Source organism: Lolium perenne, chromosome 3, assembly GCF_019359855.2.
Source record: "Lolium perenne isolate Kyuss_39 chromosome 3, Kyuss_2.0, whole genome shotgun sequence".
Taxonomy (NCBI): domain Eukaryota; kingdom Viridiplantae; phylum Streptophyta; class Magnoliopsida; order Poales; family Poaceae; genus Lolium; species Lolium perenne.
In genome coordinates this window covers 35,510,816-35,533,881 of record NC_067246.2, presented here as the reverse complement: position 1 = coordinate 35,533,881, position 23,066 = coordinate 35,510,816, and the positions used below count along the sequence as shown (strand labels likewise).

The 23,066-nt window shown below is 43.7% G+C and overlaps 1 long non-coding RNA gene across 2 annotated transcripts; it reads right to left on the bottom strand.

Annotated features, from left to right (window-relative positions):
• Window positions 1–12,749: 12,749 nt before the first annotated feature.
• On the bottom strand, window positions 12,750–20,213 carry LOC127340755 (uncharacterized). Of its 2 annotated transcripts, none has more exons than XR_011754734.1 (3): window positions 19,936–20,213; window positions 18,540–19,776; window positions 12,750–13,204 (listed from the first exon to the last, which is right to left on the bottom strand). It is a non-coding gene; the product is annotated as an uncharacterized lncRNA (long non-coding RNA). The 2 variants fall into 2 exon arrangements; XR_007874853.1 differs by lacking the exon at window positions 12,750–13,204 and adding an exon at window positions 16,535–18,127.
• Window positions 20,214–23,066: the final 2,853 nt, after the last annotated feature.

Here is a 23,066-nt window from a genome sequence, read left to right as displayed (position 1 = left end):
CAGATCATCTCTACCCAAAATAAGGTTTTAGCAAAGATCACAGTGAAGTTTATAGCGCTTGACTTGATGATCTACTTCAGTTCCAGCAAGTCAAGTGAAACTTCAGTTACTGTGGTAAGTTTTATTTGAAGCGCGAAAATTCCCCGGATTTTCTATGCATGAATGCAATGCACACTTTGGTGTTCTCTCATTTTATTGCCTCTAAACCTGGGATATTACAGCCTCTCCCCCTTAAACTGAACTTCGTCCCGAAGTTCGAATGCTCTCATGTTTCGGAATGTTGAAATGTCTTTAACAGATCACCATCCTTCAACTCCATGGTGATCACACTAGATATAGTGGAATATATCCCTTGTCCAGATCCTTCCTGGAGTCTTCTGATATCTGGCACTGATACTTTCTTCTATTCTATGATTTCTTCCAATACTCTAAGCTTATAGGCTTACTATCCAAAGATTCTTGGATTAAGACATCTTATGGTTTTAATGGACTTTACTAATGGCTGTGGTGACATCTTCCTATTTGGGTACTCAAAGCTTGGTTCTACCAGCTGCGGTAATCCAGCTGTGGTGTAATATGACATTACGATTTACCAGCTGCGATACTCCAACCTTAATTCTAAAAGATTTATTTAAAGCAGGGTATTGTTTTCCCTTACTACCATAACGAAAGTAATGGTACTTGGTACGGTATTTACAATAGGCATGGTCCTAGTGGTTTATTCCTACGAATGGATTAGACTCATTTAGTCCATCCAATCATGGCTTCTAGTTCATACTAGTTATCTTCTTTTTGGTTTCTTTAGGTTCCATGAAAGGAATCTTTCTAATAGGTTTATGTTTTGGTATAGTCAAACTCCTTCGGTCTTAAGCCTTTTTAAGCTTTGATTGTCCTCCGTCATCTACTTCATCTAACCTCATTATCTTGGACTTACTTGAACCCTTTTACTTCTGAGTAATTATCAATTACCCACTCAAGTTAAGGTCTAACCCTTACTTCCTCGAGATATGAACCTCGGCTTCTGGTCTGACATCCTTCCGAGAGTACTTTGGTATGGATACATCCCAACAACCTTATGAAAATAAGATCGAACTTCCTCTCAATTCAGACCTTCTTCTTGGTCCATCATACTCCAAATATTATATCTTAATATTTCTCATTCAGCCTTCCTCTCCCCCTTGGAGTTTACTAATGATCTTCAAACTTCCTTTCTTCTAATCATTAAACTCCAAGGTTAGGTAGTCGGTTTAAGTCTGGTTTTTATTTTGTACCTTTCTAAAGTCTCATGAAGAATTCTTTGTGGTGTATCCACACAGTTGTCGGTATCCCTGGTGAATCCTCCGACTAAATATTTACCAACCACGAGATACCAGCTGTGAAATACTAGCTGCGGAATCCCCCTTTCTTTTAGGGTAAAGAAATGTTCAGGCTGTGGGCTATCTGGTACCAGCTGCAGACTACCTAGTACCAGATGTGGCTTATTGGATACCAGTTGTGACTATGTTATGGTTTTAGGCAATATCTACCTCCCAGCTGTGGCTACTTACATAGTTTTGGTTAAGATATACCTCACTTTACATTCTTTCTCTTCATGGTTATCCTATATCAGCTGCGGTCTGATGATACCAGCTGCGACTTCACTTGTCTATTTTCCTTCTTCTAGGGTTTGTTTTGCAAGAAAACCACTTGTTGACACTATGAAAATAGTATTATAAGTGACTTCACTTGCATTCCCTTCTTCCAGAATGAATACAGCTCTACTTCTTCTGCTCCATATTCACTATTTTCCTCACTTCCATGATACTTCCATATTGAAGTACTCCTTGACTAAGGATAAAAGTGAGTTTGATTGGTCCTTCCTTTAGAGTATTGTGGTTGCTTCCCACAATTTTACTTCCTTCTTTAAGTGAACCTGCATCTTGTCTTCAAAATCTTCAGAATTCGTCACTTCCTCACACGAATACCTTTAACCTCTAGACCTATTACATCAAGTAAGAGCTTGATATTGCAACATGCATTTGCATATCAAAGTCAAACTTCATGTATGGATCTAGTCAATCAATGAAAATCCAATAAAATCCAATAAAATCCACATCCTTATATGCCTGAATATAGTAGTTGGGTAAGACATCCCTAAACATCAGGATCAGATGTGTAGTATATAACACCACATAAGATAGGTTTAGGTTGTGATACTTAGCACAATACGTGAATTTCTACTAGTGGTCTCAACATTTATCTTAATTGCACATTTGCAATGAGACAAACTTGAAACAAAATGGCCTGGGATAGTTGAAGTTAACCTAGTTTTCTTTGGAAATGCTAACAAAACAGTATACCATATGTATGTGCTATTGAGGACTACTTCCTGTAATACAATTAGTTCTAACATGTCTACTCTAAACACATGATTGTTTAGAATATACCACCTATAACTCTAGGATTTCTCTATGTGATATGCTCTAAATAAGCTTTCTTTAAATTAAGGACTATGGTTCTAACATTCTTGACACAATTTCCAGGATTTTAAGGCCTAAGCTTTCGAACTATTCCCTAAATCCTACTCCTTATCATCCTTTTGGTATCGTACTTATGACGTTCTACTCCATCATACCATGATTCTCAAGTGAATCATATATGATTATCAATTTTTCCATGAAAAGTAGACTTATATGACTCCTATCACTCTTCCTTACCTCCTATGATTGACTCATCATAAGTATATACTACCTCATAGTACTTATCTACATTACTTAACATCAGTCATTTGACATTTTAAATGACTCTTACTTAACCATAACCTGCGTTGGTATACTTCTTCCAATAGGATATCTTCCTTATGGTTGTATCCTCTCTATGGACTACCATGTATTGTATACCAACTATGGTCTATTACCACCAATTATCTTAAGCTCCAAGGGTGTTCTAGTTATTTAGAATGAAGCAAGATAACTAACTAACTTTACTTAAGAAAGATAGATAAGATAAATTAACTCAAGTGTGTCAGGATTATTCTCAAGTGAATACCCATCTCAAGTCAGAAGAATAATTGGTTTAACTAAGACATCTTCCTATAGACACTACCAAAACCTATAGGTCTCCTTTAAAGGGTTTTAATCCTATGGTCAAAGCATTTGCTCTGATACCAGCTGTGATGACCCAGCGTACCACTGCATGGTGTAGTACACAAGTCGTTGACATAACACAAGTGAAACACCGTTCCACCCATATTACATCTCTCAGAGTGGTACAACAGAAACATATGCGAGTCCAAGGTATGTCTATAGAAGTACACATGAGCTGTTTACATAAGATCAACACAACCTCCTACTTTACAGTGAGGTAAAACTTCAAATAAAGCTCCAGAAGAACGACTCGTAGTCTATCTTATTGCTAACTCAAGATTATGAACTACTTGGCTTGCTATAGAAATCTAGCTACTTAGGTTCTAGGATTAGGGAAAGGTTCCCTTCTATTACTAGTCTAGGTTTCCATAATAGCTGATGCAGAAGTTGACTCCATTGACTTCTTTGATTGGATTCTTCATCTCGTTGCAGTTGACTCCTTTGTCTTTGAGTTCCACGGTAGTTTCTCCTTCGGTGCCTTGATCTAAGAAGGGGGTTCAAACGAGATAGAATGAGTACGAGCGTACTCAGCAAGTTCATATTAGGAAATATGTGTATCATGCACTAGCTACAGCCATAGACCATAAAGTCATAGGCCAATGCAAGTTTTTGTAATCATTTCTTCAAAAGGTTTATTTTATTCTGAAAACTATGCCCGTCAGTCTTCACAGGTTGACCAGAACTTCGTGGAGTTCCTTTCTTGCCGCGTTCGCAGTTCCCTTCCCGGAACAGGGAGTGACAGTCACAATTCAGTATCCTCTGCAGAGGTGCGTTACTTTTCCCATAAGAGAACTTATCCTTGATACCAACCGGGTGTACTTTCCCGTCCACACTTCCTTGGTGTGGGGCCAGGTGTAAGGTCCAAGCCAATCACTGCCTTCTCCGCGACTGCAAACCCACCCTTTTGTCCACCCGCACACCTCCAGTAGACTTCCCCCGATAATACGGCTTTACTCATGGTGTACTTTGGACAATCCTTCATAGATCGTAGAGCCATCATCACTAATGGATGGGGATTTAAAAGGCTATCCCAACCTATGGCAGTGCCTCCAACACCCCGCCGGCTCTACCAATCCGTTGGCGTGTAGAAGGGAAAAGATACAGCTGACTTCCCCAGAGCCATTATAGATCTTATGGTCAACGCGATATGTACGGCGCTAGAATCACTGGACGGCATTGGTAATTAATCCTAGGGTGATATAACCCATGCAATGGAACCTCCACCATATCAACACATACCATGGTTCCATTGCCCACCACATAGTCATATTCATAATTGTAAAATAATACTTTGCTTTTCAATGCATGAGTGATAAGTATAGTACTTTGCATATAGTTTGATACAAATAATCAAATGACATGAGCAAGCGATGAACTTGCCTTTCTTGACTGCAAGATTATGCAGGCAAAAGCTTCGATACGTGATAACTCCAAATTCTGAAATACCATCATCGTCCGGTAAGGACAATGTTTAAAGAACTGGCAAAGATGCTATAATGCATAGTATGAGATGCAATCGTCCCGAGCGTAACCTAACCTTGATGATTTAGGATGTATGAGTTGAAAAGATTTCTTTAGGGTTGGTTGCACTTTTAGGATGGTTCTCAAACAAGGTTCTTATTAGGGTTTGGTTAAATTAACATCTTAACAAGTGATATATGACATCATAACAATCTTACACATAAAGAATAGTGGTGGAATAATATGTAAAGAACAGTTGTCAATTTTAAGTTCTACAGAACATGGTTGATGATTACTTATACGATACTTCAAAAGAATAACTTTTGAAGAACATGTTGTTTAAGAAACATTTAGTATTGCAAAGAAGGATAGGGCTTCTAAGGTTTGATTGACATTTGTACTTCAAAAGAATAACTTTTGAAGAACAGGTTAAGTAAGAATATGAACTACTATGCATAGGAGCTATGTTTTTCTAGGGTTTACTATTGAATTCATTTAGTTTCACTAATAGGAACTAGTTGGGTACTTAAGTTGAATTGGTTCTATATACAACAAGTATGGGCAGGTTTATTACTATGGTTGATTATGATATCATATCAAAGGATGGTTATCCAGATGGTTCTATAAATTAGCTTCTAGGGTTTACTATGGTTTCTCATTTGCTTCACTAAATAATCACTAATAGTTTTTAAGCTAAGTGACTTATCATTTCCTAAGTAGGGTTTAGTTGATTAGGAGCATGTGATATGTATTACTACATAAGGTTGGTACTAAGGTTCATCATTATAGTTCTACTAGGGTTTGATGGTTGAGGTTGATCCTAATGGTGTGGTATATAGGATTGATGATCAATGGTGCTAATATGTGGTAACAAGCTAGGGTTTATACCTAGGTGATACTAGTGAATCATATAGGTTTTAATTAAGAATAGGATCATGAAATGATAATCTCATGTGACTTGATTTATGCTAATGGATCATAAGCATGCATTCATTGGTCACATAATAATATGGTTCTCTATGTAAGGTGAAATTAAAATGATCACATGTGATAAGCAACTAGGGTTTTAGGGTTTAACATTTTGATATGATCACATAAAATTATGGGATCCAGATTCTAACTTATAATTAAAACTAGGGTTTCTAAATTATGGTACATCTCCTAAAATGATGATTGGATATATAGGTGTGGTAACTAATTACTTTGAAGCATAATTATTAATGGTTTGGCATTTTATTAACTTCCACAAGAATTAATAATTAGGGTAACTCCTATTTTGGTTTAATTAAGAATTAGGGTTTAATAATTCTTATTAGGTTTAAAGTATTTAACTTGTTGACTTAAAATGTTTAAGTAAATAATTGTTGGGCTACCAAAATAATATTGGCTTTTAATATTTTCTTGAGTTATTACTATTTAAAGAAAATAGAAAATAGTAATTTGTAATTAGGGTTTATGAATTACCACTAATAATTAAGTTAATGCAAATATGATAAAGAAAATTAATCCTAACCTTTACTTAGTTACTGAATAGTTAAAATTTAATTTTGGAATTTAATTATTTATTGAATTCAATTTGCATTTTAAATAAATGAAATGGCATATTTAATAAGGTTAAAAATAAGTGAATTTTTATTTTGACACACATTTTTGTTTTATATTTTATTTGAATAGAGTTTATTTTTGTGAACATTTTGATATATTATTTATATTTTTCTGAATTGAAATGAATTTTATAGAATTTTGCAAAGTTTCAGTATTTTCCTGGAATTTGAAATAAAGTGAAAATGCTAAAGATACCGATTTAACCCTACCCCCACTCACTGACTCGTGGGGTCGATGACTGGGTCCATTGCCACGCGGGCAACGACCAAGTCAAAATGACCCCGGGTCCCCACGGCCACGTCACCCTACCGGCGGCTTAACGCCGGCGAGGCAGGGCACGACGGAGACACCGTTTTAAGGCCTCCCAGGACGGGCTACTGGCGGCATTCGATTCACCGCAACATCCTGAGCAAGATAGTGGTGATGGTTTTCACGGGGAGTCACCGGAGCGTCGACGGCGAGAGGAACTGCGGCGGTGAACTCCGGCCAATATGCGAAAATAAGCTACAGACGGCGAGAAGAGGCCAATTAGGGGTCTATGGATGCGCAATCTTACGCTGAAGCTTCAGGCGTGGTCGACTCCGGCGATTGTCAACGGAGATGATGGCGATTGACGAACTCCCGGCGAACCCGACGGAAAGGGAACGCCGAAATTCTTCCTCGACTTGGCTTCCCCCGATGCTCTACTCCTCCAGACGACTCTACTCTATCAGGCGCGTCGATTGAGCTACTGCACGGACCCTGGGGTGCCCTCCATCGACGGCGCCATGGAGGTCGCCGGCGACAGAGTCTTGTAGAAAGAGGAAGAACTAGGAAACGAGAGAGGATAAGGATGGGAGTCTAGGGTTTCTCGAGCCGTGGCGATCTCTCCGACCCTCTTATAGCTCCACACACGGTCTCGTTCGACGGCGAGGCTTGGCGGTGAGCGTCCAGGATGCGGCGATGTTCTAGGTTAGGGTTTTCGAGCAGGAATCGTGATGCGCTGACTGGCAGTGGATGCAGATGGAATTCCCCTCGACTCTGGGTGAGTTTTGGCGTCCGGCGGCGTCCTTATCCACAGCGAGGATGTGGCGGAGCTTCGTCGGCTCGCTGTCGAGCGTGGAGAAGAGAAGGAAGACGACGGTCTCCTTTTTGTTTGACGCCAGCGACGAAACAGTAAGTGGTGGGTTGGGCTGGTTTCGTTCGTGGGCTGGTTATTGGTGGGCTTGGTGTGGAGATGGTTGCTGGGCTGCGGTGGTCTGGTTGGCCCAACAGGTAAGCCAGGTGAGCCTTTCCCCTTTACTATTTTCCTTTTTCATTTTCTGTTTTCATTTTCTGTTTTGAATTTGTTATTTGAATTCAAATTTGAATTCAGTTGTTCTAAATTATTTGAGTATCAAGATAACTTAATACTATTATTTACTGCCTAGTGTTACCTTTTAAATACATATTCATTTTATTATTAGGTTGATATTGTGTGGGGTTTTAATTGAAATAGAAATGGATTTTGATATCCATCTCAATTCCTTTTTTTTTAATTTATGAACCAGATTCATTTCAATGGTTTGAAATTTAGAACATGTGAATGGTGAAAACATTATTAGGTCTAACTAGTGTACTTAACAATATGGATTGTTCTCATATAATTCTTATTATGGCTAGAGTTTAAAGTCGATGGTGAAATTGAGGATGGAAATGTGATCATGATTTTATGTGGAGAATTGCTTCTAAGGGTTTAAGAAGATGGTTTGAATATTGGTTTCACTCTACTCACCAAAGGCATTTAGTACTTAGGTATATAGGGCTTGGTTTTATACTTGTGATCCATGATACACAAGTGGGGACATAATATTTTATGTGGTGTGAATTCTACTTGAAAGGTTTAGGGTTTTGCATAAGCTTCACTAAATTGAAGTATAACTAGGCATGAGGTATGGCAGGGTTCTAATTATAATCCAAGTTAATCCATGGGTTGGAATTCAAATGTAGTTTAGGGTTTAAGTAGTGATCACCAATGTGATACACAACTAGAATTAGGATATGTGCATAAGCTTGGGTTATGTTTCACTAATGGAACATGGCTCTCATCTACAAGATTAAAGGTTGGTTTAAACAAGTAAGGTGTAATACTACTCTAAAATTCTCTAGGATAGACATGGCTATGGTTAGCATCTATAATCTCTCTCACTTCTAAATGTCTTGTAATAGCCTAAGGTCCTACTCAAGATATGATGATATGATCCTCTAAATATATGGTTTGCCTAGGGATTCTACCTTGCAATATTCTGTAGCTTGTTCTTCAGGAAATCTGATAAACCTGCATCTTGTGGCATGCCTCCACCTCCTAGCTTCTTCATCTTGATCCTAGCTAATTCACATGGAGTGGCTCTATGTGTTTGTTCCCATGTATCATGCTACAAGATGAGTAAAGGGATGAAGGGTGTGGCTCTATTTATAGGCTTGGGCAAGCTCTAGTATCATGACACATAGGTGGTGACTCTTGTGTTGATTTGATGAGTAAGGTGCTTGGTTGTCATGCTCTCATCCATAGAAATCCTTTGAGCATGAGGTGGCAAAGCTTGGAAAGCAAGTCATGTAGATATTTTCATCTCATGTGGCATGATCCTTATCCCCTCATATGATTTATTTTTGGATAGCCAAGTGGCATTTGCTACTAAATATCTTGTGGATGGTTTTATTATTGTTGATGAGTCACTATATCATATTGGATTGGATTTATATTATAATATTGGTGAAAAGGTTAAAATTGAAGGTTATTCCTCAAATTTGGATAGTTGTTGTTTGATTTCACCAAGGCATGGTCATATGAGTTTCAAAGTACTCATAGTTAATTTTATTCAATAGTTTGAACTATAATTCGTAATGTAAATGGATTTAGTTTTATGATATTCCATATATTTAATAAGTTATGATTTAAATAAGAATGTGTAGCCTTTATGCACTTTAGACCCTGTAATTTACCTTATTTATTAATAAGTTTAGAAGTGAATTAAATTACACACAAAAGTAGTTGCTAACTTTGAAGTGTTAATAAGTTAGTGTTTGATTCTTAGAGAATGTGTTGTTGTAAGGAATGTCATGTTGAGATCCTTTATAAGATCTTATAGTTGACCCTTACTTAAGGTGTTGTTTGTTGTAAAACTAATTCCATTTGACCTAATCCATAGATCAGATCATCTCTACCCAAAATAAGGTTTTAGCAAAGATCACAGTGAAGTTTATAGCACTTGACTTGATGATCTACTTCAGTTCCAGCAAGTCAAGTGAAACTTCAGTTACTGTGGTAAGTTTTATTTGAAGCGCGAAAATTCCCCGATTTTCTATGCATGAATGCAATGCACACTTTGGTGTTCTCTCATTTTATTGCCTCTAAACCTGGGATATTACATGCAACTTCTGCCGGTGGACTGTCGAGGTATTGTTCGACGGGCAAGGCAAGATGTACAGGCACACGGGGTGGGACAAGTTCGCCCGCGACCTCGCGCTCGAGCACGGCTGTCAGCTCACCTTTCTCTACGAGGGGGGCGGCGAGATGATAGTCAAGGTGCTGGACGAGACAACGTGACGCAGACACTACCACACCAGCGAATCCGGCTCGGACACCGATATTTAGAACTTAGAGTGTTCTTTCTTTGCAGCGAATATGGCTACAGGCCAGTTGAAACCAGTAGTGAAGGTTTCTGGTTGTTCTTCCTCGAAAGAACCAACAGGGGTACCATCACCAGCTGGATTTTCCAGTTTGGTGACTGGGAGTGCCTGAGACTGTTCTTTCTTGGCAACGAACATACGGAATTAACACAACTGGTTTTCTTTTTTTACAATGTTTTCATTTGTGTCAACCATGGTTCAAACTATGTATTAGTTTGTGTAAACCATGTTCCCAATTATGTATTAGTTTGTGTAAAACCATGTTCCAATATGTAATGGTTGGAACTATGTTTAAATGGAGAAGAGGAAAAAAAAAGTACAAAAAAATGCGTCGTCCCGCTAGAGCCACCCCCAGACGCAAACGGACGCGCAGACAAAAACGGTCATTTTCGCGTCCGCGGGGTAACGCAAACGGACGCTCGCGGACAATAAAATTCATCGCCCCCTTGGAGATGCCCTAACGGTCTGAACTAGCTCCCCTCCTGCGCCTAACGAGAAAAAACCGGGCCCCGCATGCCTTAAACTGCTCTCATGCGCGACCTGTTGGATTACCTCTGAAGTTATAGTTTTTAGCAAAAAATTCTAAGACAACTGCCTCAATTATGATAGATTTATGTAATTCACTCCCAATTTTTTAGAGTAACACCAAATGACAAACCAATTCTGTGCACCACACAGAAACTAATCAATTTGATTCGTGTTGGTGGTTGATTTAGATACATTTCTAACGGTGTGTTTGTTTTATCATTTTTTCGGCCAGCTCCACGAAGCGGCTTGAGTGGAGCGCTTCTAAAAATTGAACTACAGACCAGAAGCTGCCATTTCGGTGCTTCTTCCAGCTGCAGTGGGTCCAAACTTTGCATTTTACTGGTATACCCTCCCACCAAATCTATACCTAATAATAAAGCAAAAATGGGTTCCGTGGTCCGTTTTTTCTTACCCCTCGAGTTGCTAATAATTACCAATTTGCCACCGATAAGTGAAATAAACCGAAACGTTTCGTCAACGCCTCTGAGCTCCGAGGTTGGAAATCTCCGCCGGGATCTCGCCGCGCAGCGCTCTCAGATCTCGCAGTCCCCCAACGACTCGCCTCGTCCGCTAGGTTATCGATCTGGCCCATAGGGAACCTTGACTGGCCGTTGTGGAACTCTCTCATGTCGCGAGGCGCTGGATTTGGCGGCGGTAGAGGTCCTTCTGCTCGCCAGGACTCGCACGAGTTGGGGAAAGACCGTGCGGTCTGGCAGGGCGAGCGACGGCCAACCATATGCCCTACACGCGTCCCGTAGATCTATCAACTCCGATCGATTTCTTCATTACGTCGGCGGCACGTACAAGAGCGCGGCGTATTCCTGGATTGTGTCCACGCTAGAAGGCAGCAATAATTACATCGGAGTTGATGCTGACTGGATCTCGATGCCGGGCGGCAAGCCCCACCACTGCCATCGGAATACTACAGTGTTATCGGAGAGAAGCGCGGGTACTTGCAGATCCGGCCGTCAACCTTGCTAGGGTGCAGGACAACCGCCGGCGGAGTTAGCTGCATAGGCAACACGGTGAATATTTCTGAGCTGATTGAACCAATGCAGGGGAAAGCACGGACTAGCGATTTTGGGATTTTTCCTTTGTGTGTCCCCTCCACTGGTTAGCACCCTGGCTCTACCGTTCTCATCGCTCATGACGGGGATGCGTCTCGACAACCAGGTCCCGACCCTTTGAGTGTGCCTACTGCAATCTCGGGAAGCTGCTTTGCGCCATGATATGCAGCAAAGGTGAGGTCGGCACAGGTAATGTTTGACGAATCCGCCGTGGGCATGATGCCGCCGCAGGAGTCTGGAGTTGATCGTGCTGCTGCAGGTATCCTACACATTAAAGAGGGTTAGTGCTCGCGCTGCTACTACGCGAGGTGTGCTCCGCGCTGCTGATGATGGCCAGGTGATGGACCTGATGCTAGAGAACATTGTGCGGCTTCTGCTGCTCCCTATTCTCTCATCAAGTGTCAGAACTGTTGATAATTATTTGATCTTCAGTATTAGACAAGCAGATTTCGTTATTTGTCTTCTACCGTGAGCTCCATCGCGACGCAACACTATGACTGCCTACAAGCTACTGTTGCACTGACTGGGAATTTTTGACAACATAGATTGGCTAATGCTGGCTTATTGATTCGTGTGCACCGGCTATGTGTGCAGTCTCGAGAATTTTTGACAACATAGATTGTCACATTAAAAGAAGGTGCGGATTTACGTTCGGTTGCCTGGCCTCCAGGCTCCACTACTTCCATTGATTCAGCCGTTATCTCTTATTCTCTTCATAATGTAGATGCTGCGCCTCCAAAGGTGGGAATAGCGACAGTTTGCTACAAGTTAGAGCAGATTGAGGATGAGAACCAACCTGTGATTGGGTGGTTAGGAGGGCAGTGACACCCCAACTCACCAGAGTTTAAACACCAGGTTTGACACTTTGGTGTCTCATTAAAGGCGGAATATTTTTCTGTGCGAGGCGACGTTCCCGTCGATAGCGAGACGCATGTGGTGACTTCGTTAATTTCAAGACCCGTCGGATGAAGTTTTTTGGACGCAGTCTCTGAAAGGTGCTCATAGGGGTAGGATGTGCATGCATGTGTTCATATAGGTGAGTGTATGTGCGTATATGTGACCGTCTACGTCTACTGTGTTTCGCAAAAAAAAGAGCAGATTGAGGATGACTGTGACTTGGAGCGCACCAAGTCCGATAGCAGGTTTACTCAGATTCCTACCTAAGAATTTTTTTATCTTCTGTTGTTCTAGAAATTCTAGGTAAATTTAGTTTGTTTTGTTCTGTTGAAAAAATTGATTTCGATTACTGAAATTCTAAATATCTAAAAATATTCAATAAAAATACTTGCCTTTTAAGGTATAGTTTTTTTCCCACCCGGTGCAACGCACGGGCAATTTTGCTAGTCACATACAACGGAAAAAATACCCTCCTACCGGTTCGGCCCTATTTCTTCCGTCTTCCCGAGCGAGCGAGCAGACGAGAGCAGAAGACTCCAGCCTCCACGGGTGTGTTTGTCGATCTACCGCGACCGGCGCCGCCGCACTCCTCCAGCGGTAGGAACGGGAATCCCCGCCCCCTAAAACCTTGTCGCCGGCCTACAGCACCTCCAATCGTCGCCGGCCGTGCTACCTGGTTCCCGGTCACGCTGGAGATCCCAGATCCGATGCCGCCGTAGCTCCGATACACCCGACCCCGAGCTGAGCCCGTGCTAGCAGACCACGCCGCGAACTCCTGCTGCCCCTGCGTTTTTTCTCTGCCTTGTGTGGTTCGATTGCCGCTGCTGCTAGGATAGTGCATATAGGCGTGCCACTTGCTGCTGCTAGGCTAGTCTGTTGCAGATGTGGGTGTTAGAGCATCCCCACTCGTTTGGGCTCCCCACGCCCAAATCCGGCGAAATTTTCGTCCGGATTGGATGAAGATTTGGCGTGGGGAGACCCATTTTCCCAGCCGCGAGCCCAGGATGGATGCAACGTAATACGACGAATTCAGACAAAATAGGCGAATTCGTTCAAACATAAGCGAAATTTAATGATATTTAACATATAGAGGCGAGTTCGTACATAAATAGGCCGAATTCGTACATATATTTGAATTCGGCGATTGGCAAACTAATACTAAAACTAAAAGCGGCCTCCTACATGCCGAAATGGCGGTAGAAGGTCGTGTAGTCGCCGCCGTCGTCGTCGTCGCTGGAGCCGGCGTCGTCCTGGGGCGGCGGCGCCTCGTACCAGCGGCTCGTGCCCTGGCCATCGTCGCCGGCGCGTGGAGGCGACGGCCGGTAGATGTCGTCGTCGCTGCTCTCCTCGAGCTTGATCACCTCCACAGGCGCGGCGTTCCGCGCGGACGACGGTGCGGCGGCGCGGGCGGCGAGTTGTCGCGCGGCGGCCGGATCCAACATCCGCCGCCGTCGCTCCGCCTCTGGCGCTCCCGGCCGCGCTGGACCACTCCCGGCGCGGCGTCGATGGGGAGGGCTGTTGTCGGCGGGCACCAGGTCCTTCGGCGACACGGCGATCGCCTCCGCCACCGCGGCGTCCTCCGCGCGCTTCGCCTCCTCCTCGGCGAGCTGGTTGGCGGCGGCCGCGGCGGCCTCATTCTTCGCCGTCTTCCTCTTCCGCCCGCGTTGCGGCGAGGAGGGCTGGTCGCGGATGACGAGCGCGCCGCTGCTGCGCCCTCTGGTCGGCGGTGGAGACGCCGGCTCCTTCACGGTGGCCGGAGACGGCCACTCCTTCTTGACGGTGGCCGGCGTCGACCCGCCGGACCTAGACGCCGATCTCGAGCCCGACGACGAAGAGGACGGCGCCATCCTCTTCGGTATCCAGGAACTACCGTGCCGGCGCGACACGGTAGCCGCCACCGGCGGCGGCATCCCCAGGACAGGGGAGTTCCCGTCCTCGATGTGCGCGAGCACATTCTCGAGGGTGCGGTTGGGCGCGCTCCACCATCGGCGGCGGCCGGCGGCGTTGTTCCTTGCCGGAGGAGGAGGATGGCCGTCGTAAGCGGCGAGTTCGCGTTCGTACCTTCGCCGGAAGAACGCGATCCACGTTTCGTGGTTGTCGGGGAAGAAGCGCGGATCCGCGCGCTGCTCGTCACTGAGAGTGACGCGCACCTCCTCGATCGCCGCTTCGAGTGCGCCGCCACCCGTTGGCGGCGGCGGGATCGGCACGCCGCCTGCGCTCAGCCTCCAGCCTCCCGGCGCGCGGAAGTCCGGCGGCGCAGGGTAGCCCGCCGCGTGCATGAGTCGCCCCTCCCATTGGTGGAGAGAGCGGCGGCCGAAGCCGTTGTTGGCCGCACCGTCGTTCGCCATTGCTGGTTCCTTCGAGTTCGGTTCCTTCGAGTTCGGGGATGATTTGGGGGAAGACGAGCGAGGAGGTGAATGCGGGGCAGCCGGGGTAGTTCGGCGATAAATAGCGGTAGGCGCGCATGAAACCGAGGCGACGGCATTAACTCGCCGCGTGGAAGCTACGCGTCCGGCGAATGCTGACCGGCGGCAGGCTTTTACAGCGCGTGGAAGACGATGCGATGAGGACGACGATCGGTGTCTCTCGCCGACAAGATGGGGCCACCAGACGCGCGGGAACGTTTCGCGCGCTTTCGTTTCGTCCGGAGTCCCCGAGCGCTCCCCTGGGGGCCGGGGATGGCGTGGGCTCGCCGGATGGATGAAGGGCCAAATCCGGACGAAAACGAGGAACCGGAGGCGCGACTCGGCCAAATTACGCCGTCCGGATGGAAAAAACGCTCGCCGGGGGCCTCGACAGCGGCACGAGTGGAGATGCTCTTACGCGGTCAGATAGAAATGCAGTCAAATTGCTCATGCTAGAATTGCTGTATGCAGGTGGGTACATGTGTTAAAATCAATCAAATAGCTCACTGCCATGTGACAAATGTATGTACGCTACACACTAAGTGTACAACCAAATAGTATTGTATTTTACTTAAATCTAGTAAACATTTCCTCAATTGCCGAAAAACGGCACCCAATTATGTTGTCCGTAGTTATAATAGTACAATCAACACTTAAATCCGATCAATAAAACTATAAGGACATTTATGTCATTTTAATAAATTTTGGTGCAGCCGCAGCTACACCTGCAACCGAAACAAACAGACATCAGACAACTTCATCCTTCCAGCCCTAGCTAGCAGCTACCGCTGATTGTAGCAGCTGCAGCTGTGGCAGCTGCAGCCGTGGAGCTCCAGCTCAAACAAACACACCCTAATATCTCTCTGGTGAATGCCCTACAAGCTGTACTAAAGGCTATCTTTGCTATATCAGCGCAACTTCGATACCAAGAGCAGATGCATGTCATAAATACATACATTTGACGAAAATGAAATAAAAATCATCACAATGATTCCGTGACAAAATCCTCTTTGACATCATATATACTCTAGGTTTTTCTATCTGAATATACCTAATCATTGACTAAAAACATCCGTAAAATATTCTTATAGCATATAATTGGAGATTTCTATAAAGATAACTAAATGATACACAAGGAGACTTATACAATATATTCATCAAAATGAAAAAATAATGAGAGATGACATGTAAGGTCCAAGTATTTTCTTAAGTTTCTTGAAAATGATAATTTTATTTAAATATCTTTGACATATCTGCAATGCATTAAAAAGCGAATGTAACTTTATTGTAAAATAAGATTTAACTTTCACACAACATATTAGTTATGAATATGAATTGAAAAAGTGATTTATAAGCAAGTAAAATAGTTTAGTACAAACATAAGGAAGTGCAATTGCCCTTATGCTAAACATTAATTGGCATGTCTTGGCATTTTTTGGCCCTGAGTGACATCCAGCTTAAGAAAGGAGTTATGAATAGGGTGCTGGAACTACTGATGTGGATAGGAAAAGTCGACGCTGAACCAACCGGCGTTTGAACCTGCTGCATCGACGGCAGCCAGCAGCTCTAGATTCAGACATTAAGAAGGACATGCTAAGTATTCACAGCTAAATTTAAGACATCAAGCGCGTATGAGCAGATGAACAGGAAGGGGAAGCTCGTCCCGAGCAGACATACCATGCCCCACGGCAGAAATAAATAATAGTTGATCAATTGTACATCAGTCTGCGCACTGTTAAACATACACTAGTAAGATTGGCACTGTTAAACATACACTAGTAAGATTGCACGTGCACGCACGTTCCATTTTTTAACACAACTTTTTAATCTTCAATTGAAATTTAAATTACATTGTATATATAGTAATCTATATGCATCTATATGTAATTATGTAAGATAATCTCACAGTTCTCAACTCAACTCCGGTTCAGTGCAGACATTGTTTTAAAGCTATTGCATTTAGTACCACCCAAAACATCAGAAAATCTCACAATTGTAAGTGTGCTGCATATGTAGCTTAAGTGCTTACTTTTTGTAGCACAAGCGCTTCCGATGTCAAGGATGTATACACAACAAGTAAGGCCACACGTGTTAACTGTTTCATAGAAATATGTCCCTAAACTTGTTTTCTTCATTAAACACATCACAACTTCACAAGGTACCAACGGAAATTACGACAAGCACTTGTTGCATTTCTTAATTTGATGTAGAATAAAAATCAAACATTCTTAAACCATCCATCTATGAAGAATTGGAAAATGATTCCATAACAAATGAAGATAATTTTGTCTCTTCATGGGGAACAGGTGCAATAAATGATAAATAGCACGAAAATAAGATGTGGCAACCAACGAATGGTACTTACAGGTGGCAACCAACTAGGAGAAAAGATGTGTAAGTACCTGTAAGTACCATTCGTTGGTTGCCGAGAATTAAGTTAATTCTAGGTTGACCAAGAATTAGCCGCATCCTTAATTTAAAACTTAAACGGCTCATTTCCCCCCTCCTCGCTCTCACATGTGAACAGTTACTTTGAGAGTCTCCTACCTTCCGCCGGCTCCCCTCTCTCTCTCTCCTCCGGCAGCTTCACCGGCCGGAGTGACTGGGAGAGGGGAGCCCGGCCCTCTGTATATAGTAGTCTAGATCGTGAGTATGTTTCCCTAGTGGAGTCTGGCGTCATATCTCGCACGCGGTTGCGGCATGGTGCCAACGGCTGCTGCTCAAGCTCTCCCTCCCTCAGCCCTTCAATAAGCTTGAGGCCATGGCACTGGATCTCGGATTCGATATCATGGTTGCTGTTCTCTGCAGATCGGATGGTTGTGCTCAAGATCTGGAGATCCCGCATGCTTCTCACCATGGTGGTGAGAGCGGTGTGGAGATCCTGCTCTTGCACAAGCTCTGGCTGGCAGATCTACGTCAGGGTATTCATGCTACCGCGAGCTAGCTGCTAGATCTCCTGCCTGAGATCTGTGGCTGGCGTCGGCGGGGAGCTGCTGCTGCGACTGGAGCTCTTCAGCGGAGGACCGAAGCCGGCGGCTCACACCGCCCTGCCTCTGTATACTATGGTCGAAAGGCGACCCTCCTCAACCTCTACTTCCCAGAGACCAAGCAGTCCGATGGGAAGATCAGCCGCTCCTGCCACGACGCCGGACCAAGTGGTTCGTCCCCGGCGCCGGTGTCAGTTCCGTGGCGGAGCAAATCGACGGTGACCTCCATCAGATGCGGTGCAGGCTTGCAAGGACCTGATTTCTTTTCCCAGTATCTTTTTAGGGTCTTTGCTGTAAAATTTCAGTCCTTATCCAGAATTCCCATGTTCTGTAGGGACCTGAATGTAATTTGTACTCACCGCCAAGTTTTTAATAGCAGCATCTAGGGTCTTTGGACCCTTTCCCTGTTCAAAAAATAAAATATAAAACTTAACTATTTTGGTAGCCATGCAAACAAGAATAAGAAAGTTCTTCATTCTTGTTTATGCAGCCATCAACATGTCTAAACACTGTTACAAAACATGTCTAAGCTGAAAACCCTGATTATCAAACCAACCTATCCCGCAAAAGTGCCACCTGAACAGAGGGAGTTAAAGAGAGTGGCCATGCATAATCGAAACATCTGCCTCAACCGTGTTGAGGTGCAGGTCACAAAATTGAGGTGTTCATCAAATTTGGTGCAAACCAAGCTCTCAACTAAATACATTAATTTCCATTGGCTACGATTCCAGCATGAAGAAGGAAAATCTATCATCACTCTTATGTGCATACAAAAGAAATATCAATAGAGTGGGCAGCAGGCTGTAACGTGCATACCTGAAAATTATTCGCCATAGCAGAGGAGAAGGTAGATCTTGCGTCCTTGACTACCTCTATTGTACAACTTGTCCAGCTCCCCATGCATGCACCCCTTCATCATGTTCTAGAGATGCACTACGTTGAACAAATGGCAATAATGACAAGAAAACATGGAACTATCGATGATCGGAACAAGGGTGCAAAAGGTAAATAGAGCAATTGAGCTTTCCCAGGGATCTGATGGATCTCCCGCCCTCAAGTCCGGATCATAAAGCTTCTGCAATATGAATCCGTAGATAAAATTTGGTACAATATCTACAATTGATGGGACACATAAAAATAAGGCATATATGGTTTAAAACTTTATCTGAACCAGGCACCCTTCAATGTTTATACTTTCTGAATACTAAAGTAAATTATCGGCGATCATTATATGTGTATGCGGACGTTGTGATAAGAAGGTTGTGTGTGCGGAGAGGCGTACCTAGGGACACGGAGGCATTACTTTTCACACACATTCAACATCCCTTTTCAAACTTGAATGGCAAAGACAACATTACCTAAGGATCTAAGACACCTAGAAAAAACTTTGCAAAATTGAATTTGCTCCTCATATCTAAAATTCAGAGTAAAGGCTGAAATATATTAGAAGAATGCAATAGAGTTCTATATGTATATAATTTAATCATTACATTAATGTTTTTAACCATGGGATGGCAATTACAACATAGTAAAATGAACTCATGTAACACACAGGTTAATATAATGCTTTAATAAAAAACAATTAGCATGCCAAGCCTGTACTATAAATAATAGCAATGTCAACCAATGAATTAACTGAAACAATGGTGAAATAATATGTTGACAAAGAAGAAAACATATTTTGATTCAAGTAAAATGAGCAATGGGATTTGCAATAAAATATTTGGATAGTGGATGGATGTAGAGTGCATGTGATTTGCACTGAGAAACCTTGAAGCCGAGCAGTCACATCCGCATATGGTATAGTCCAACGCCATGAGCGCGTCTCTGAATAAAGTCATCTTGCAGCTGAGAGCGGAAGGAGAAGGCAGGGGAGAAAGCATGAGGATGGGCCAACCGTCCTCGACAGCGAACATGCAAAGAACGACGCGACCGGCCTTTAAGAACTATTTGCGGCCCGTCGCTGTCGCCTGCGAGTGCCTCCTCGTGCGCAAGAGCGCGCCGCCGGGGCGTCTCCTCGTCCTTCTTCCGATTCCCCATCCGTAGGAGCCATCTGAAAACGACAAAGAGATTACCCACCCACCAGATTACAGAGGCAGATCTTCTGTAGAAAATAATTATAGAATTAAAGCTTGAACATGGCCATGAACAGAAAAGGAAATTAGCAATTGTAATCAACAAGAGGGGTTGAGTATGGCAGGCCGGGGCATACCCTAGCGGGACAGGGGGCTTACGTCCGAGGAGGTCGACCTCCGGCGGCGTTGGATAGTTTGGTGAGGGCGGCCAGTTTGGCGGCGGGCAGCACGGGGGCGGGGATAAGGTCGAGCAGGCCGGACAGAACGGGCGAAAACTGCTATGGACGTGGGAACGTGGGGGATCAGGAGCAAGCGGATATGTGACGGACTGACGGTGCTCAACGCGTTGAGTGCTCAACACTGGGCGGTTTTTGATCGTTAGATTCGGCTGGATGAACGGCCCAGATTGTTTGGATGTGCCTCTCTCTCCCTTTTTATATTAGTGGAGATAAACGGCAAGTTTTTACCATCGCTGCCTTTTTAAGCCGTGGCGGAGAGCACGGGCACTCATCCTTCCCCCCCCCCCCCCCCACAGTCACACACACAAGTGTTTCAGCAAACCGAAGCATACCAAGCTTCTGGTGTTTCTCGCATGTGCCAAAGCTCCATAGCCATGTTGCAGCTGTCTGTCCACCGCGCGCGACGCAGTTGTCGTTGCATTAACGACCACATCCGTCTGCCGAGAATCGAAGCTGCGCAGAGATGCTTCTAGAGCCAGAACCCTGCCCACTGATGAAGCCCGTTCATCCGGGACTGCAGGTCCCCTGGGCCCGGAAAAACAGAATCCGGGAAAAAAAGCATCACAACAAAAGAACAGTCACAAGTTTCTAATGCATATTCAAGCAGTTAAACTTCCCACTAAATCTACGACAAACAAACTTTTTTTCACTGATAGAATCACACGAACTGAATGTGCTTTTCTCTGCAAGATTGCGCACCTACTCAAAAGATGCACATCAGGATCAATCACACGAACCACACGAATTACTTGCTACATAGTCCCACAAATACAAATTCTTCATAAGTAAAGTACAGGCATGCGGATTTTCCAAAACGCAAAACCCTACTAAAATCCAATCTTATCTGCAAGACAAATTGGGAGGATTAAATACAAGGAAAAAGCTTCACCTTCATTTCCAGCCGATGGCTTCTACTCGAGTGGGGACGACTATGCCCGAGACAGCCGAGCTTGCCGCGCCATGGACTGAAGGCGGAGAAGGAAACATGGGATTTCCAGTAGGTAGCCGTGCCCCTGTCACAGACTCTCACGTTTGGCCGTCGGGATTTACTGTACTGGACAGCACCACGCTTGCAAGGGAGGAAGGGGCGACCTCCACTGGCTGTGGGGGTGGTGGGCCGTTGGAGCCACTTCTCGATTCGCCATTCCTCTGTTCGGCCACCGGCGGTAGATCCAGAACAGCCGTCGTCGCGGACAATTGGATCTGGACTTCCGCCATTTGCAGCGACGCGGCCATCCTGGATCTCCATGTCCTGGTTCGCGGTGCCCTTAGAAGAGCCGATCGGCAGTGCGCGAATGGGAGGTCTGCACGAGACGAAATAGCAGATCACACCATTTGTTGGGGTCTTTTTCGCATAGAACCACAACAATGGTTTGTTTTTGCAAGGATTTGCATACAACCCATAATTAGTAATTAACACAATTGATGCCCAATTAGTCAGTCCCGTTGTCAGCGGTCCAGTAATTCCTCTCCACTGTCTCGTCCCTACCAGGCGGAGGTGGCCACCCTGGAGACAAGCGGTGGTGCGCCATCGAGAAATCCGCACAACCTGCAACGCGAGGAAATCCATCAGTCCTAGCCAGAATACCCTCGGCCTCCTCGTGCCTGCGGGCGGACCGCCACCAACATCAATGTTCGAAATTGGAAAAGATTTGAATTTCAACAAAAAGTTCAAATTTTGAAAAAGTTTATATTTTAAAAACGTTAAGATTACGAAAATATTCAAATTTTGAAAGTTATAAATAAAAAATTCAATTCTTAAAAAAGTCAGAATCGCAAAGTTCCATTACATTTATTCAGATTAAAAAAATGTTTATAGTTTAATTTTTTTTCGATTTTAAAAGTTCATAGTTTAAAATTTTAGAATTGAAAAATGCCTAGGTTTTAAATTTTTCAGATTTTAAAATGTTTCAGAACATGAAAATATTTAGATTTTGAAAAGTGATTTTTTTAAATATTCATATTTATTTTTGAAAATAGTAAACTATTACAAAATTCATGTTTTAAAAATGTTCTGATTTTAAAATATGTATATTTTCAAAAATATTTTGATTCTGAAAATTAGAAAAACTGACGATGCGACAGACCATCAAGCTCCTTAATTACTTTTACGTGGTATGTGCAAACAATTATACCAAAATGTGGTGTTCCTTGCAACAATAAACCACTGTTGTGATTCTTTGCAAAAAAAGACACCAACAAGTGATGTGATCTGTTATTTCCTCTCTCCACGAATAATGCAGCTGGAAATCTAGAATATGGCCGGGGGATGAAAGGGGTTGGTGGCGATCGGCCGGTGTTCTTAATCTGGCTCATCGCAGTAAATCTCCAATTTTTACACCTGCCATGCACGGTGCCACGGTGGTCCGCCCTGTCCAAAAGGCCCGTGTATCCCGGACGATACCTCAGACGGACCCACGTTTCCTAGACCAATGTTGCTCGTATTGAAGCCAAAAAATCAAATATCCACCGTTTCCCCAATTATCTGCATCATCGAGAGTGGATTTTGAAAAAGTTTATATTTCAAAATTGGAAAAGATGATGCACGTGCGGTGAGATATCAAAGCTCACATACCGGCCGGTTCTATAAATCCACTCTCGATGCAGATACCATTATTTATCTTTTATGTGAGAAAATATGATGTGTGGCTCGTGTAATTCTTGGATGATATTGATGCGCTGATGTTCCGTGTGATCTTGCGGGTGAAGATGTTGACCAAATAAACAACACATGCTATTAGTTTCCACATGTGTTGATTCAGGTAACTTGATTTTTGATTAATGAAATATGTGGTTGCTCTAAAAAAACGCTGCAGCAAAGAGATATCAGAGTGGCCAAATTATGCATTGTATTTATTTGAGGATCTAATTGTGCATGATATTATTCAAACCCGAATGTACCGGATCCCGTGTGGCCCAAACAAACGATATTGCAGCATAATCCCTGGTAGGGATTATAAGAGCATCTCCAATAGGCGCGCTATATAGATCGCGCTGCAAAAAACGGCCGGTATGCAGCGCGCGGGAGG